Here is a 17,760-nt window from a genome sequence, read left to right as displayed (position 1 = left end):
ACCGTAAGCGTACGGTAAGCGTACCGTAAGCGGGCTCAGATATATATATTGATTTAAAGGCTATTTTCTCAGAATCTACTGAACAGATTTACACCAAACCTACAAAAGGCACTTCCTTGACCTAGGGACTACCTCTCTGCCAAATTTTGAGTAATTCTGTTCAGCCGTTCGGGCTGTAGCTCGTTCTAAAGGTCCTATGGAAAAATGCATGGGAAAAACGCGTTTTGGGACCCCCCTTTTATCTCAGCCCCCGCTTGACGGATCCCCCCGAGACTTTCAGGGTAGGAGCGGAGCGTAGCGCCCCACCTATTTTGAGAAATTCGCGAGGATTCGTCGACCGGCGCCAAAGTTATTCAAAATAGAATGTTGCGGATTTCCTATGGAAACGTGGTCCTAACTATAACTACCTACTGGCGACCGCCAGTAGGTAATATACACACACACACACACATTTATATATATAAATCATCATTTAACAATTATACAGGCAATTAATACATATACAAATGATACAAGCAATCTACCGCATTGCATCATTTGTATATGTATTAATTGCCTGTATAATTGTTAAATGATGATTTATATATATAAATGTGTGTGTGTATATATATATATATATATATATATATATATATATATATATAAAGAATTAACAAAAATCAAAATATCCATTGAATGATAAGAAATTAACAAATAAACATCCCATATATTTTTCTAATTAACAATTGTGTATGGAAAATAATTTTTTTATTTTTTATTTATATTTATGTGATTATGAATGGTCGTTTTCATGGTTTACACCTTGGTGTTTGTTTGTCATACATTCATTCACTTGCTATAGCACTTCACAATAATAGTTTATTTCCTTACATATAGCAAGTTCATTAGCTTTGTAGGGGTCCCCTTCTTTCTAAACAATATCAATTGTTTTAGCCTGAACCTCCTGACAAAAGGATGTTTATTTTAACCAGCCTCGTCTCCGCAGGACTGTGGCACCTGCCAGTTGTTGAAAACCTGTAGATGCAACATCCAACAATGAATCAATAATCTCAGTCGAGATTCGTTCCCCTTCCTGGATCTCAGGCAACATGTCGATGTAGGGAGAAATGTCCGACCACATTTGTCTATCATATCATCCTAAGATAGCCAGTGAGTTAGCTGCACGAATTGTCGTCGCTGCCATAGTGGACACCTTCTTTCCAATAGCATCCAGACGTCTGCCATCCCGATACGGAGGAGCAGACAGCGGAGAGGAGGGATTCCACGCTCGTCGTTGAGCTGCTTGGGCAGTAACTGAATCTGCCTTTGGTTGAACTATCAAGCATACAGGCGAATTGTCCAGCGCCTTGTAATTTTTAATCACGGCGGGGCAGGACCCCAGGAACAGAAGCCGGAGCTTTCATAACTTTTAATCCTTCTTGCCAAATGAAATTAATAAATCGGAACAGACCGTACTTGCTTTCTTGGTTGGTCTTTAAAATCAAAGGAAACAATCATCCTGTTTTTTTACACGCTGTTTAGCCCTCTCCATAAGAAGGTGAAAACCTCCAATGTCAACAGGAGGAGAATCGACAGGAGCAGGAGTTCAAGGTGACGGAGTTTGAATTTGGTAATCATCTCATTCCATGAGGAGTGATCTGTCATCCAATTCTCTCCTTCCTCTCTATCGTCAGAGGTGTGAGCATCCTGAGAGTGATGCGAAGGTACAGGAGAATGTAGCCTGGGCGACAGTGTGTGGGCGGTATAGAAGCCGCCGATTCAGATGGAGGGAAACGGCGATAGTAATCGTCCAACATGTACTACAGATTGTTTGAAGGAGCCAAAGGCATTTGGGGCATAGGAACTGGATCTGGAGCTGAAGGAACCGTCTCCGGACAAAATTCGTCATCTTGATCCTATTCTTGGTACTTAAAGAGGAGTTCAGAAGGGCTCCTGGCTGTATGAAACCTATCTCCCTCATCTGACTCTTCATCAACCTTCAGAATCCAGTAGTTGTTCAAGTAACCCAAGAGGAACCTTAGAAGGAGAGATTGTAATTGGAGAAAGCACCTCCAATGAAGATCCACGTCATTGTAGTAAAGAAGACGTCGCTGTCGACGGAGGCAATTGTAGAAATGGTGCCGTAGAAGATACTACAGGCGTAGACGAAGACCAAACCTGAAGAGCCGTACATGAAGATAAGTGGTAACGTCGAAGAGGCAACCGTCGACGAAGTAGTAGTCGACAAGGCGGGCGTCAATGGAATAATCGTCGACGAGACTGACTTCGTCGACGAGGAAGTAGTCGACGACACTCTTTGAATCTTCGCCGTTGGAGCGTCAACGGTAGATTTAATCTCTTTCGTCGACAGAACTGGTCCGACGGCGACACATACCAGCGTCGGCGGCAAAGACATGATCATCTGTGGCATCGGCGATGAGAAGGTTGCAGTCGACGTAGTCGTAGCGGCGACAGAAGGCTTCGTCAACCAAGGCGTCAGTCTAGCTCGTCGAAGAGGGACCCAGTTTCTGAGGTAAATCCTTCTCAGAAACCTGCTTTGAAGATTGAGACTTCGCAATCTTTCTCGGGGGCGTAGAAGGCATAGTTTTACTCTTAGAAGGTGGAAGAGCCTTTTTTGAAGTAGAAGGCAACTCAGCACTCTTGGATGTATGCTGTTTCTGCGACACCTTAGCCCCAGGAGAAGATAAATCCGTGTCAGCACTCCTCTTTCTAGAGGATGTAGTCTGGACAGAGGCAACACTCAAAACTTCAGATAAGGGATTGTCCTGATCTTTAATCTTCTGTAGCCACAGAAGTAGACGCCCCCTCTGTCCCTCGGAGTCTTTTGTGGGAAAGTTCTGCAGATCTTGCTGTCTCTCACCTGGTGGTCAGGATACAAGCAGTAAATGCACTTCTTGTGGGGATCTTCTGAAAACAGCCAGAGCTTCCCACAAGATATACAAGGTCAAGAGAGAGATTTCTTAGAAGAGGACATCCTAACAGGAAAAGTTTCCAAAGAAAACGGAGAAGAACTGAGCAGAGCTCAGGGAGACTCCCTTCACACAACGTGCAGTAGAATTTCTGAGAGCCTGAGCCTCTGAGGAGAACATTCTGGGTGGTGCTGTCGCCTGATTGGCTGTAGTTTGGACCATATATAATGACTTGGACGAGTCATGAAAGTGGAGGATTTTTTCCTTTTGATTTCTGCCTACTTTACTTCCTGGTTCTAGGTTACCCATGATATGGTTTCTATATGCATATATATTGCTATTTATATGTACAGTGGGACTCCCACTCCGACGACGGGGAATGATTAAGGCATGTGAATCTATGAAAGATACCCCAATACTGGAGAATACAAATTTTCATCTTTGGGGCACAGATTAAGAAAAAGACTTGCTTACACTTCATCAACAGTCTAATGGTGTCCTGGTTACGGGCATGCAGAATCTAGCCAGCGAAGGTGGTGAGATAGCTGGGTACTCATTACATCTGAGCCCTTAGTTAAGGGTGCATTGTGGAGGTTAGCGCTGTTTACATTTGGGATTGCTTTATAGATGTTGCAACCAGTTTGGACGACGGTGCGGGTCAGCAAGTGGAGTCTGTGGCATTCCATTAGAGTCAGGATAATGTCATCTGACTTCAGGCCCTTCCTGGTGAGAGTCCCAGCAAAAAAGAATAGGCTTCCTCCTCGGTTTTCAGAAATCAGGAAGTGTATTCAGATTTAGGACTGCTACAGATTCAGCAGGCCTGAACAATAACCAGAAGGGGAATTCTAAACATGCACAGAATTGCATTAAACCTCTGCATATTCTTCTCAATCCTGCAAAGAACAGCGCCCTCTGTGCCAGCGATTGCGGCGCTGTTGGACGCGGAGAAGGCCATCAAATCGCATGAGTGGCCCTTCCTGCAGGCCGTTCTGCGTAAGTTGGGGATATCAGGGGTATACCTCGCTCATCACTGCTATACACCAAGCCAACGGCACGACTATGGGTAAATGGCAAAACAACCCAAGCGTTCGCTATAACACGGGGCACTAGACAGGGTTGCCCAGTCACCATTATTGTTCATTATTGCCATGGACCCACTGGTGCGGCGCCTACAAGAAAACCACATGCATAGGGGACTACAATTTAAAACTGGCCCAGTGTAGATGACTCTACGCGGACATTATACTATACATTAGGCACCCCGCTGAGAATTTAACACCACTGCTCCAAGAGATCTCCCATTTCGGGAAGCACTCCGGACTACATATTAATTGGTCAAAATTGGTAGCATTCCCATTGATGGACATACATAACCGTGAATGTGAAGGATACCCATTAAGATGGTGGGACACCGAGACTAGGTATATCAATATTATTCTACACAAGCACAGGAAACAGCTAGTGCGACTCAATTATGGTCCAGCCCTGGAACTGTAAAAAACCCAAATTGACCGATTGATTGCTTTGCCAATCTCCATGGCTGGGGGGATAGCAATAATTAAAATGGTCACACTACCAAAGCTGCTATAGCTCTTTCACAATATTCCCATACCACTTACCACTCTTTGCCCAGCTGCAAACTCACCTGTCGCATCTTGTTTGGGGCGGAAAGCAACCGGACACTCTAATGCGACCATATGAGCAAGGGGTGGTGGGTCAGATTCCCAAACTTGCAGCTAAAGTACCTGGAAGTGCAATGTAGCAAAATGCCATACACGAAACCAGAGGACCTGGTGGCACCAGTGCCGCTACGAGTGCTATTACCTGCCGGGCTGCCAACCGATAAAGTGGAAATTCAAACTGTGTCAAACACCTTTTAGGCCTGGAGGAGGATGTTGCAAATGACAGGGCACATAAGTCTACGCCTCCCGAATTCCACTGCTTGACAATCCCTGGGTACTCATTACATCTAAGCCCTTAGTTAAGGGTGCATTGTGGAGGTTAGCGCTGTTTACATTTGGGGATGCTTTTCCGGGGAAGGGGGGCATATTTACTCACGCACTGAAGACACACTTTACGGACGCTACTCATGGACCAGTTTGTACTGACCAGATTACAAAACGCGCTGTGGGAGGCAGATTTGGGACACCTCATTTCAGATGACGTATGGAAAGAATGCTGTTATCAAATGCTTAAGGTCTCTGGCAATTATAGACCAAGCTGAAACATTACAAATACCTGCGCAGGGTCTACAGGACACCGGTTAAGATGGCACGCGTTGGCCCCTCCCGCACAGCAGTCCGCCTCCAGGGCCCAGCACTTGGGACAGACTAAATACACGACATGGACTTGCGGTAGGGTGGTGGAGTACTGGACACACCTATTCAAGAACTGCAGCAAATGACCAGTCTCACAATCAGGCCGACTCCACTGCTAGCATTACTGGGTTACGTGGCTGAGATTGCCCAAGGCAATGCGTAGGCTTGTTGGAATAGCACTCCTCATAGCCAAAAGGGAGCTGCCTATCCATTGGGGGCGCAGTAGTATACCAACTATAGAACAATGGCTTTAAAGGTTAATGTACTATGATAACTACAGCGAGTTCTTAGCAGAACTACAACCGAGGACATCCAGGCCTATGGACATTTGGCAACCGCTGAGAGACTATTTGAGTGCATGGGCGCAGGATTCCAGCAGCCAATGAGTATTGTGTACTAGATGGCTGGCTCGGGAGGGAGAGGAAACGGACTATGATCTATTGGAAATGTTTTTAATCAGGCGCCACAGGGGAAGAAATTGGACATGGCAATGGAAAATGTACTGCATTTCGAGACTAATGAACACAAATATATATTTCAGCGCTGTTACTTATACAAAATGTTTGACAATGTTGTAAAGAACAATGTGACAATGGTACTGCTGCACTGATGCTTGTGACCCTACTGTTATAAAAACCGATAAATAAAGTTTAAAAAAAGAAGAAAAAAAAATAAAGAAGTCTTACATGGTCAGCTTTCAGGCAAATAATGCTTCAACTGCTCAACAATGAAGTAGTAACATTGAGCAAGGTCAAAAAATGTCATGGGAGGTGCATCAGAGCAGAACTGCAACTTTTAATCCTGTTCCGGGAGACCTACGTCTTCATAGTGTGATTGAGGGTTGCATTAGCTTAGATCAGGCTCCAACGAGTAACTGGTGAGGTACAGGCAGCCCTACAGCTACCTATAAGTAGCTCTCTACTGTGCATGCAGCCCAACCTACTAGCCTAGAAGCTTGAGACGAAATTTGTTTGCAGAAAAATTGAAAAAATTCCAGAACCTTTTTAAAGCTCATATTTGAGTGAAAGACCTTGTGTGGTAGAAGAGACTTACTATTGATATAATTATGTTGGTACCAAGGACATGGCAGTGAGGCTTTTATTATCCATGTAGAGGCATTCAAATTTGACAAAGTACATTTATTTTTTATTTTTAAACACACATTACTGCCGATTGCTGCAGTAATCCTGCATATGGTGGACACTAATGTAATCTTGTCTGATTGGTATACCACTTTTTCTGCTTTGCTGCACCTGAGTTGGGGCTGCTCGCGAAAGTGGGAGAAGGATTGGGATCTGTGGTAAGCATACAGGGGTTACTGAACATGCCCCTTGGACAAGTGCAATTGCGTATATAAAGGGATTTTGTTAGAGTAACCAGAAATGTATTGAGGCATACAGATGTCCTGTTCCTTTATTGAAGATTATTGAACACTGTAAATGCAGAATGCACTACTGTTTATATTATGTCAAAACTGTTTATGAAACGGTCCAACTGTCCTGAGAAAGAATAAATCTTGTCTGATAGCTTTTTTTAGTAGAGACCCTAACAATATTAGTATCTCAGGATAATTTTCACTAAATGCAAGTAGCTCTTATTAAAAGAAAAAGGATGGAGGCCCCTGGCTTAGATGCAACAAAATAAAGATTCAGAAACACTTAACCCCTTCGGTGCTCATGACGGAACGGTTTCGTCATGATTCACAGTGAGCGTGTGCCCATGATGTTATGTTAATTGATTTGTAAAGCGCAACGGTTACCCTGGGGTATCCTGGCGCTAGTTACCTGGGACGTCCTGGCGCTAGTTACCTATCTTTTCGCCCATCGCAAAAAGGAGTTCTGGTTATTAAACATCCGATAAGGAGTTCTAGTTATTAAACAACCACGTTTTCAGAGCCCTTCTGAAGGACAATAGATCAGGTATGTTTCTGAGCTGGGCCGGAAGATCATTCCAAGCCTTGGCAGCTCCAAAGACAAATCTTCGTCCTCCCAAAGAAACCTTTTTTGTGACCGGAACTGTCACCATTTTAGCTCCTGATGAACGTACATTTCTTGTGGGTGTATACCATTTGAATTGTTTCTGCAGATATTCTGGTCCAACACCATTTAGTGCCTTAAAAACGGTACTCAGATTTAAAGAGCACACGCTTTTTAACCAGGAGCCAATGTAACTTTTTGTTTTCATTTGAAATGGCCGCAAATTTAGGCACCCCAGTGAGTAATCTGGCGGCTGCGTTTTGTAGCCTTTGCAATTTATTCAAGAAACGTTCCTGAATGTTTAGATAGAGGCCATTACAATAGTCAAGCCTTGACAACACAAGAGAAGTGACCACTGTTTTCTGATTCCCTGCTGGCAAGAAAGGCAGAATCTTTTTCACTATTTTTAAAACGAAGGCCGTTGATGAAGAGACCGAGTTGATTTGGTTGCCCAGGTTCAGTTTGTCATCGACAATTTTTCCCAAATGTTTTACTTTCTTTACCGGGGCGGGGAAGAGTTCCCATAGTAGTTGGCCACCAATTTGGATTCCAGAAGTTAGGAGCATTCCCAAAAATGATCACCTCTGTTTTATTAGAGTTGAGCTTCAGGCAGTTTTTTGCCGTCCATCCACTCACTGCCATCATGCATTCATGAAAACGATTGACAATGCCCCCCTCTTGACCTGGCCGAAGAGACACCACAATTTGGGTGTCGTCGGCATAGGATGTGAGATCAAAACCCAAGGTCTCAATAATAGGGGCCAAAGACGAAACAAACATTGAACAACGTCGGGCTCAATGATGACCCCTGTGGAACCCCGCAGGGTAGCACAAATGACCTGGAATGGAATTCACCTATGGATACCAATTGAGATCTATCCGTGAGGAAGGATTTAATAAGACTCAGGGCCTTGCCCCGAAGTCCGCAAGACTTTAGCCGGTCCACCAAAAGATCATGATGGACCGTATCAAACGCCGCGGACAAATCTAGTAAGATCAGGGCGGCCTTTCCACCTTGATCATCAACTTTCCTGATCTCATCAGTGGTTTTTATGAGGGCTGACTCCGTGCTGTGGCCACTTCTGTAGCCATATTGGGTTGGATCCAGGGCCTGGGCTCTATGGAGAAATGCGCCCAATTGTGCATTTAGTGCCTTTTCTATCATTTTTGCTGGAAGAGGGAGCCTAGATATTGGGCGAAAATAGGAGGGATCAGCCGGGTCTAAATTAGGCTTTTTTAGAAGGGGTAGAATTGATGCCCTCTTCCAGAGCCTGGGAAAGAACCTGGTGTCGATCATGGCATTAAAAACTGATGTAAGTGGCATACTGAAAGGTTCTACTGCTAGCTTGGTAACAGCCACTGGACAGTGGTCATATGGTGACCCTGATCTGGCAGTTTCAAGAAGACACTGTGTTTGGTCTATGGACACGTTCTCGAAATTCTCAAGACAGGTGATAGCGGCGTTGATACACCCCAGATTGTCCTTCTCTTGGATGCTTCCAACTGACGTTGATCCGCTGAGTGCCGAAAAGATCACTTCTACTTTATCCAGGAAGAATTTGGCAATCTGTTCGCAGAGTTCCTGACTAGGCTGAAATGAAACCGGACGTGGGGAGGAGAGGTCTAGGACAGTTTTGAATAATACTTTGGCTGAATCTTTTGCCAGTTCAATTTTATTGACTAAGAATTTTTGCTTTGTGGCGAACAACAGTTGCTTGTAGTTCGCTAAGCCCTTTCTATAGGCTAACTTTTCTACTTCCTTGTATTCTTTCCTCCAAGACCGCTCTAGGCGTTTACACTTGAGTTTTTCATTTTTCAATTCCTCTGAAAACCAGGGAGCGGAAGGAGTCAATCTCTTAGGCATAATACTCCTGACTGGGGCTAGTTTGTTACAGGCATTCTCTACCCATTTAGTATACGCAATCGCCCCCTCCTCTACTCCTTAATTTGAATGAGTAGATGTCGAACTAAAGAGTTCCTGGAAAGCTCCTCTATCCATTTTGTTCCAGGATCGGATATCAATCCGTTTCTTAGACCTTGCCCCCCCCTAGATACTGTGCCTTAAAGGTTAATTTAAAAAAACGGCTGAGTGGTCTGTCCAGGCCATGGGTAGAACACCTGTAACCTGGAGGCCTGGATGGTTTGAAAAAATGCCATCTAGGGTGTGCCCAGCCATATGCGTTGGACCAGTGACCTGCTGTTTAAGGTCTACACTGTTCATTGTATCAATAAGAGTGGCTATGTCTGGATTGAGAAGAACCTCCAGGTGGTAATTAAAATCTCCCAAGATAGTATAGGACGAGACAAATGCGGTCTTCCAACAGATTTCCAATGGGGGCAATGAAGGGCTGTTTATTGCTCGGGGGTCTATATATTAGAATACCTTTGAAAGTGTGATGGAAGGACAGGTTGAAATTGAAGGCCAGAGCCTCACAACCTGCATTAAGTATTGGGTGGAAGGCCACTTTGAATGAACTTGGGTATATCAGGGCTAGCCCTCCCCCCCTTTTTGCTGCCGTTCCTGTTCAAGGTCTGGCAAACAAATCCTGGTGGAGTTGCTTTCAACAAATCGTGCCCAGACGATTCATCAGTCCATGACTCCGTGATAAATGTTATTTGTATGTCCTTTTCCTCAATTAATTGTGCACACTCAGTGCTGTGTTTGACCAAGGATCTTGCGTTAATCAGCATGCACTTACAGACCGAGGCCTTATGGCCCCCGGACTTAGGCCTAAGATCCCTCAGCTCATGGGGTGCTAAACAGAGAATTGTAGGTAGCGAGGTTTTACAAGTAGAACAGACCACTGGCTGGGGATTCGGCCGTGAGTAAAAGGAAAGACAGACGCAATTTGGATCTTTTTCTACCCCATTTAACCCAAACAGTGCTATTCTCGAGTACGTAGTATGGGAAGTTGTACCTGAGTTTAGAGGAGCAGGGGTTGTGGCGCTGAGCGTGGGCCAAGCGTAGATGGGCTTGCCTTTAGCGTGCCGCTGGCACGCCCGCTGCGATCTCACGCCATTAGGTCCAAATATAGCGTGGGGAAGCCAGGCACTAGACTGCTTCCCTCGCTACCCCCAATATGGCGGTCGCACTGAGACTACCAGAGGCTCAGCGACGTGTAAAAGCAGAAAAGACTCCTGTGCCAGACCCACTCAAACGAAGTAAGCCTCCAAAAGTGCCACGTATATTCAAAGGGTAAAAAGGATTAAAAAAGCAACTGACCGACACAATTTAAAATCTTCCCTAAAATACCAAGAATAAACAGTGCAAATATTGCAAAATAGTTGTGCAAATTAGCAGAGTATTAGCAAATATACAGTACAACGTATAAACACACCTGTCTCCCGACTCAAGCCTCAGGAGAGGTAACCTCATGGCACCCACGCACGGGTAGGGGTCAGGAAGCAGAAGAGTTTTGGCTGCCACCCCCCAGCAATCCTGTAACGTCAGCGTGGGCCGACGTTATCAGGAGCAGTTGGACGCACTGCAAGCCATTTGCTTCCAGGCGTCCGAGGGACAAAGGTAGGTTTTCTTGCTAGAGGATTTTCCTCTCCCTTAATGTCTCTTTGCAGGGCATTCCTGATGCAGATCACGCATTGCGTTGCAACAGTGCAGCAGGAATGCCCCCACTAGGCACACCTTTTTTTGTAATGGCAGCGACCCCTTCCAATGGGGGGGGGGGGTGCTTATTTTGTATTTTCTGCACAACCCCCCCCCCCCCCCCCGGTGGGCAAATCTGCACGGTCTTTTGGCTGGTCTGTCGGGCGGGAGGGGGGGGGGGGGGGGGGGGGGGGCAGAAAACCCCAATAAGATTACTGCTCAGCAGGTTGTTGGTATGCTTTTTGAGTCTTTCGCTATCCATGGTTCAGAGACGGACTCTGCATATGAGGCAGAGGAGGGAGTGGAATATTCTGGCAGTTTTCGGTCTATGAGGAATCATCAGATAATGAAGCCACTGTTAGTGCAGATGAAGTGCGGGTCTTAGAGTAGGAGAGTAGGAGAAGGACATTGATGAGCCCCATGCATGGTGCAGCTGGCATTCTCAGACTTTACTGGTGGCCCAGGGTGTAGAGTGGATACTGAAATCTTTTGCCTATAACTGTTTTTTATGGACAATGTATTTTTGGCGGAGATTTTTGCAGACTAATTTGTATGCTGTTCAGTATTTGAGGGACAACAGTGCCAGCCTTAGGCCCCCTCTAGAGCTACTCGGTGGACTCCCACAAATCTGGAAGAGATTATGTTCTTGGGTTTAACTTTTTTTGATGGGCTTGATAAGGAAGCCATTGATGTCTTCATATTGGTCTACTAGTCAATTGATGGCAACGGCTATATTTCCGGCAATCATGAATAGTGATCGGTATTTGCTTCGGATGCTGCATTTTGTCGATAATGGTTTAGCATTGCCACAAGATCATCCTGATTGTGATAGTCTTTTTAAGATTCGGCCTGTCATTGATCACTTTGTGGATCGATTTTCTGAGATCTATGTTCCAGGGAAAGAAATCGCGGTGGATGAGTCTTTGGTCTTGTTCAAGGGCAGCTTGGTTTTTAGGCAGTACATTCCTAGCAAGAGGGCACGCTATGGAATTAAGATGTATATGCTATGTTACAGTAGGACTGGATAGGTCTCAAATTTCAGGGTGTACAACAGTAGGGATTCTAGGATTGACCCCACTGGTTGTCCGTCCACTTTTGGAGTGAAAGAGAAAATTGTGTGGGAATTTGGTAGAGTACTTTTTAACAAAGGCCACCATTTATATGTAAATACGTTCTACACTGGTGTGCAGTCGTTCAGGGAATTGGCCAAAGTGGACACTGTTGCTGGTGGCACAATCCGCTCTAACTGTAAAGGTTGACCAAAAGAACTTGTTTGCCAAAAGCTTGAGTGGGGACAGTGCATTGCGTTGCGTAGTGAGGAACATTTAGCTGTGAGGTTTGCAGACAGGAGAGATGTCTACATGCTGACTACCATCCATGATGAAAGCACTTCACCTCTGACTGTTTGGGGTCAGGTTGCTGAAGTGCGCAAACCTGTGTGCATTTTAGAATATAATAGGCACATGGGTGGAATTGATACAGTAAATCAGAGGTTGGAGCCTTACACTGCTCTTATTAAAGGCTTACATTTGGTATAAGAAGTTGGCTATCCATCTTTTCCACTTGGCAACCTTTAATGCTTTTGTTGTATTTAAGGATTGTTGTCCCGAGTCAACATTGACTTTTGTTAAGTTTCAGGAGTCTATAATAGGCAGCCTTGTTGTAGGGAAACAGCCAAGTTTTCCTAGAGTTGGAGTGGCGGAGGATGTGGCTAGATAGAAAGATCACCACTTTCCTGATCACAATCCTACCACGCCCACAAAAGACTTTCCCAGTAGGAGATGTAGAGTCTGTTGGCAAAGAGGTACGCGGAAAGAGACTTGTATGTACTGCCCGAGTGTTCTAACCCTGCGCTGTGTGTAGATGCTCGTTTTAGACTGTACCACAGGCAAAATAATTTTTAGGAGCATCCACGAGTGGTAAAGTGAACTGCTTGGTCTGTATTGTTGTTCAGTTTCAAGGTTGGCATAAGTGCAATGTAATTAGTTTCAGATTGTTAGTAGATTTCTATCTATATACAATTTGTGTTTTCTTTTTTGTATAAAAAAAACCCCTAAATGGGATGGCGGTGTGAGTAGGCTGGCGCTTGGCTGGCCGTGTGTGAGTAGTGACTAGCTGCTGGTCATGACACACACAGGTAGCAAAACGCTAGTACACACAATCAGTCAGCCGATGTGGTTCCAGTATCAGGCGTGTGAAAGTGATGGGCCCTTGAATGGAGCGGTCTGCTGATGCATGTGATGGGCCCGCGGCTTGCTGTGTGAATGATTTTGTACATGTCACACGTATGAAAGGTGTATGAATGGCCTGTAAACAGGTTGGTGCCTTGATGTGGCTTTACAGCTCACAAGCTCAATGATTCAGTTTCTTGTCCTTTCAATTAACAGCACATTTCATTTTTGTGAAATCTCTCGTTAATAAAATTTTATATACTGAACCATCACTCACCCTCGTGCCAATTCCAACCAGTGTGTGTGTGCTTGAGGAACACATGGCTGTGCAGTAATATTTTGTCTTTTCTGTGTTTCTCTGCCATGGTGTACATTCCTTCTAAGAAAAACCTACCAACTCTAGAAATGTTCGTAAACTAAACACCCAGGGGAGTACATGTTGATGTCTCACTCGTGGATACCTCAAAATGCGACAGTCACATTTTCCTTGCATTACTGTGCCATAATTTTCATGCTTCAAAAACCAACAACAAGTTTCCTACCACCCAGCATTTCCCTAAGTTTCCCGATAAAAATGGTACCTCACTTGTGTGGGTGGGCGAAGTACCCGCCACAGGGAAGGGCCCAAAACATATTGAGACAACATCAAAAGCTGAGAAGATGGTGATTATAGCACCACAAACCCTTTAAGGTGGTGCTATTTGCAGGGAACAAACCAGACTCTTTCTGTAGCAATGTATGCCCATTTAAAAAAATCCACAAACCTTGGGTACCTTTAACATCCTTATGATGGAAGAAAAGGACGCAAATTTGTCGTGGATACCTTATGTGGACAAAAAGTTACAGGGGCCGAAGTGCGAACTAACCCAAATAGACAAAAAAAAAATACTTCGCACAGGGAAGGGGAGAAGGCCTAGCAGTGAAGGGGTTAAATACTAAGCCTCCCAATATCTGGGTGCAGAAAGGCAAAATGTTTAGCCACTAACAGCAGGCAGATGAAAATGCCTACAGGAAGAGTTCTCTTACAAACAAATGCTCATTAAAAAAGATTTGAGTAAATTTGTACAAACGACTTTCTTGCTTTATAGAATGGCAAACCACATTAACACAATTAAGTAAAACTCACCTTAATCCGAACTTCATAAGCCTTTGGTGGTGTGACCTCCACCTCTTCAATGGAAAGCGGTTTTCCTGCTTCCCAAGCAACAGCAGCCTTGCAGTGGATAACCTAATGGGGATGAGAGGTCAGTCAGTGGCTGCATTATCTCACTATAGATAAATCATCACAGGCATTATCCACCGTACAAGAGTAAGCTCACTTCCAATTTACACAAAATGAATACGACACTGTGAATTACACAAAAATTCAGGGAAGGAGAAAATTTAGCTCAGGAAATCTCTTTATAAAATGTGCATTCATTGGACAATTGAAGGTAGCCATCTATTTCATACCCAAAGCGGCACCCTTTTTTGGGTCTCGTTTAACATTGCAGCCGTTGTTACCGGTTCTTCAAACTATACATATGGTGGATTTTGGCTCCACTCAGCGGAGTAATTCTCTCTAACCTCATGTTAATAGCTGTCTGGTGTGCTACTGCTCCTCCTATGGAGTGCCTGCATTGCATAAGGGCATATTTCACATCACACTTATACCATATATGCACAGTATACAGAAAGCAATCCCTTTTGTACTTGTCTATTTTTTTATTCTTTTGTCAGCACTGAAGTGTTGGCCGTTTCATCCCCAATATCATTACAGTCCCCTCAAATATTGTGAGAAAGTGGCTCTGTATATACTGTTCCCAAATAGGTACAGGGTGTACAGAGTCCACAGTCCCCAGAGGTTTGGCAGAGGCTAAAGTTAGATATAACCTTACTCTCTAAAGTGGTAGCTTCGTCGAGCAGTAAGGCAGTATCAGAGGACAGCATTTTGTTGTACCCAGTCAGCAAATGGTTTCACACACTCAATAACTGAACTCTAGGCCAATGGTTTATATATAAAAAATATATGCTTGTTTTATTTTAGAATCTACAATAGGTATTACAATATACTTTCTCAGATTGAGATGCTTTAGATAGATACTTTTGCAATATGCAATTGACTTTTGTAGAAAGTAACAAGCGGTTGCAATAGGCAACACAATAATGCATTGAGTTCAATGGAAGTTTCAAGTTATGTGCCACAGATTACTTTTAGGATTACTTTTGTAATCCAGTAATGGGTGCCTAGATTTAGGACTGGGACCTTTATCCAAAACAGGTAAGTAATTACATTTTCAGAAATTATACGATTTTTAAAGAATATTTAAAGTTTGCAGAAATTGACAGAAGAAATTTCACAGAAAAACAGTCAATGATTTCCTATGGAGAAAATAGAGTTATCAGTTTAAAGGGAAGTATTCAACTGGCAGAGTTAAGGTTCAAGGCATAGACTCAGGGGTCTTCCAGGGTCAGGTAGGTACAACTGGTTCACCCTCAGCAGCACGGAGGCGGCCGGGTGCAGAGAGAGAGTTAGACCCAATCTTATCCTACGAGAGGTAGGGGGGCCTTGGTTGGTGGCTGCTGACTAGCAGGCCACGAGGCTGTGGGAGCTGGGCTCCTGGTCACTTACTCAGGGCAAGTGGGGAAGTAGATAGGTGTAGAGGTTGCACTGCCAGGGCCACTCAGGCGGCTGGGTGCAGGGTGCTTTTGAGCCTTCAGGCGCTCAATTGATTTCAATGAGAAAGCTCCAGTTTAGAAAAAGACTGCAAGCTCGGGGACAAAGATTCTGCAGGTGCCACCACCACTTCGAGAGGTAAGTTGGGTAGTTGGAGGATTGGTAGGTACCCCGGGATTGGGCACAGGGGGCCGCGGGGCGCCGGGGTGCCTTTTGGTGTCGGGAAATCTTATCCTCTGTTGATCGCAGTTAGGGGGGGTTGGGGGCACCTGGTTCTGAGGCTGCAGGCTTCTTCAGGAGTGTCCAGGGAGGTCCTTGGGTGCCGGACTCGGGATCACAGTCGCCGTGGGGTCATCCTCTGGGTCTTTGTTCACTCCGGCACAGGACAGGCTTGGCAGGTGCAGTGTGCTGGGTTCGCGGTTCCGGGCTGCTGCCAGGGGTTAGAAGTAGATTTTGAGTAGAGCCACTACTCATGGGAGTCCCAGTGGGCTTACAGTCAAAAGGTAGCCAGGTCCTCCGGGGTTTGTGAGGTTGCTGGCCACAAGAGATGCCGGGTTGGATCAGGTTCGAGGGTCGACAGGCCGGTAGGGCTGGGGCCAAAGCAGTTGGTGTCTTCCTCTTCTTAGCAGCTGCAGGGCAGGTCTTCTTTCTTCTAGCTCTTCTTCGGATTTCGGAATCTGGGGAAAGGAGGTTCAGGGTGCCCCTAAATACTAGATTTAGGGGCGTTACAGGTAGGTGAAGGGCAGGGACCAATGGGTCCCTGTCCTGGGGTGGGTACACCCCCTACCCTGCCTCTCTCCTGTGGGAGAGGGGCAGTAGCCTAGTCCTGATTGGGCAGGGCTTCCCATCTTCAAGATGGCGAGAGCCCGGAGATGTGCTTCACCTCGCCTCCCCCACCTGAGGGGTGGGGTTGGCAGGCTGGCACATCCCCTGTCCTTATTTGGGGTTTCCGGACAAGCTTCACACCATAGTGGGAGGTTGCAGTGGCCTGGGGCGGCATGCCTTTGAAGCTTCCCCCTGCCCATCCTGGAGGAGGAGATTTAGCACCTCGACCAGGATGTGCATTCTTGCAGGCCCAGGAGAGCAGGGGCTCTCCTACCCAGGGCTCCAGCAACATGTCTGCTGTGTGGCAGCCTAGGCAGCCTCAGAACAGACGTGGATTGTAGGTTAGGTTTTAGGGGGCATCTCTAAGATGCCCTCTGGGGTGCTTAGTACATTAAATCCCACACTGGCATCAGTGTGGGTTTAATGTGCTGAGAAGTTTGATACCAAAATTCTCAGTCTTCAGTGTTGCCATTATGGTGCTGTGGAGTTCGTGTTTGACGAGCTCTCAGCACCATGTACTCTTAAATGGCAGCACTGCACTTACAGTGCCCAGGAATGGACCTGGGTACTGTAGGGGCACAGGGCTCATGCTCCAGTGCCCACACCACTGGCATAGGGCACCCAGCTAGAGGGGTGGCTGATGTATGCCAGGGCAGTGTAGGTGGTGGGCATGGCACACAGGAATGTGTGCCATGTCGACTCCTTGTTTTGTCCTGTACCCAGACACCCAGCCTGCAAGGGCAGTGTGTGTGTGTGTAAGGGTACAGGGCCTCTAAGGGTGGCACAATGAGTGCTGCAGCCTTTAGAGGTCTTCCCTTTTCACAAGGCCCTGGGTACCATTTACCAGGGGCCGGCATGTGGCCAGGATTTGCCAATTTGGGTTTTGTGTTTTAGGGAAGGAACATAGGCCATGGGCACCTGATTGGCAATTCAGCAAAAAGTGGGGGCATACCATGCAAGAAAGATGGCACTTTCTCACAAATATCCCTACTACCACCACAGAATTCGTGCATGCATGTTTAACTGCATGAAAGCCAGACCTATTCGATTCGCAAATGCTTGTTCAACACATTTGGCCCCCGGCCAAAGAGAATCCCAATTTTGAGGCCTGGTTAGCCAGTAATCTCACAGAATACATGATTTAAGTCTGGCATTAAGTTTGATCTTACTACCACCGCTGGCCTTCCTTGCATGAGAAAAGGAAAGACAAAATACACGGTCTATAGCATGAACCACGCCATTGTACGTTACACCAACATTTGAAATTCTGAATATTTCAACAAAGTATTCATAGGAAGATGTAT

General features: G+C 45.5%; 1 protein-coding gene across 2 annotated transcripts in view; it reads right to left on the bottom strand.

The window, feature by feature from the left end:
- LOC146866275 (uncharacterized) overlaps positions 1–17,760 on the bottom strand; it is a 181,349-nt gene that overhangs the window by 148,066 nt on the left and 15,523 nt on the right. For both annotated transcript variants that reach the window (XR_014976780.1, XM_085640813.1), the window contains exon 2: positions 14,102–14,203. The gene's annotated coding sequence lies outside the window, so the exon portion shown is untranslated. The remainder of the gene's footprint in view (positions 1–14,101; positions 14,204–17,760) is intronic.

Source organism: Triturus cristatus, chromosome 2_1 (genome assembly GCF_964204655.1).
Source record: "Triturus cristatus chromosome 2_1, aTriCri1.1, whole genome shotgun sequence".
NCBI lineage: Eukaryota > Metazoa > Chordata > Amphibia > Caudata > Salamandridae > Triturus > Triturus cristatus.
The sequence above is the reverse complement of the archived record's forward strand: the minus strand, read 5'-3'. Positions and strand labels throughout refer to the sequence as shown.